This window comes from Rhagoletis pomonella, unplaced genomic scaffold (assembly GCF_013731165.1).
Source record: "Rhagoletis pomonella isolate Grant_MI unplaced genomic scaffold, Rhpom_1.0 Rhpom_scaffold_00003, whole genome shotgun sequence".
Taxonomy (NCBI): domain Eukaryota; kingdom Metazoa; phylum Arthropoda; class Insecta; order Diptera; family Tephritidae; genus Rhagoletis; species Rhagoletis pomonella.
This window is the reverse complement of record NW_023458557.1, coordinates 42,737,855-42,739,506: the sequence shown is the minus strand read 5'-3', so window position 1 is coordinate 42,739,506 and position 1,652 is coordinate 42,737,855.

The following is a 1,652-nucleotide window of genomic DNA, read 5'->3' as shown; positions in this document are numbered from 1 at the left end:
CTTTGTTGTCCTTTACTCGCCTTACACTTAATACTTATTGCCCTAAATAGTAAAATTAAGAAATAATTTGATAATATTTTATTAATAGATTTTGATTTTTTTTTTCCAAAACTCAAAAATCAATATCTTACAAAAAACAAGAAACACCTCCGTGAAAATTTTAGAATATTTTAAGAACATGCAGAGGTATTATGCAAAAAAAAAATTGAGCAAAAAAAATATTAGTTTTTGATGTATTAAATTTTGATAATTTTGAAATTTTTTGATTTTAAAATTTTTTTTTTAATATATATAGTTTTGTAGCCCCAAGTATCCTCTTTAAAACGAGCTGAAGATGATTTTTGTAGCTATAATAGTTTTTGAGATATTAAAAAAATTAACTTGAAAAACTGGAAAAATAGTGAAATTTTGAATTTCGCATAACTTTTGCAAATATTGTTTTTCATTTTTTTGCTGTTGATGGAACTTCATTATAGGTTGAAAAAAAACTTTTGACCAAATTTCATCCAAATCGAAAGGGGTCGATTCCAACCATTGGTCGTTTTGACACGGAATTACCCATATGCTAATCTAGGCAAAAAGCAACCTACGTACCAAATTTTAAGCAACTCGGACGATAAATACGATTTTTGCGAATAGATCGGTCCTTGATCCACTTCCCGGAAAAAAGGATCATATATGCTAATCTAGGCAAAAAGCAACATACATACCAAATTTTAAGCAAATCGGACCATAAATAAGATTTTTTCGAATAGATCGGTCTCTGGTCCACTTCCCGGAAAAAAATGATCCTTTATCGTCGTTTAAGGTACAAAACCGCGTATCGCCATTTTGCAAAACCGCGTAGCTGACATTTGCTGCCAAAAATTGGATTTGCTCACGCAAGCTCTTGGCTCAATCCTTATCCATTCGTCCTGAAATATACTAGCCAGAAATGCGATTGCTTTATAAAAAAAAGAAACATTTTGAAATATGAGTGTTTTTACTCTCTAGAAAATAATTTATGCAACCTCACATACGCGGTTTTGCATTATCTTGATACGCGGTTTTGTACTTTAAACGGCGATATGCTAATCTAGGCAAAAAGCTACCTACGTAAGAAATTTTAAGCAAATCGGACCATAATAAGATTTTTTTGAATAGATCGGTCCTTGGTCCACCTACCGGAAAAGTGATTTTTTTTTGGCCTATGACATGGTGGTTGCTGAAAGCTATTTATATACAAAATTTCATGAAAATCGGACCAGCCGATCGCGAAATAACCTATTACAGAAAAAAGGGAATCCTCTTTATATAATTAGTATAGATTTTCAAGCCATATTTTAAGAAAAAAACAAAATGAGGCATTTCCTGTCCCCGCGGCCCCCTCTGTGCATAACATCTACGAAACTGGATGCAAGTTGAAGAGAGTGAAGGTCTAGGTGACACGAATATACGTGCAGCATATTTTGCCGATATGGTCCATGGTCAAGAATGATAGAATACAAGATTGCGCCGATCAGAGAGGATTTTTGAGAATAACTTTTGTGTGACGTCACACTGGTGCAATTGCGAGAGAGAAATGCCAAAACGTGAGCAAGAATGGAAGAAGAAGAAAAAATGTTGCAAGGAAAACGTAAACATGTTGCACCAGTGTGACGTCATGCAAACAA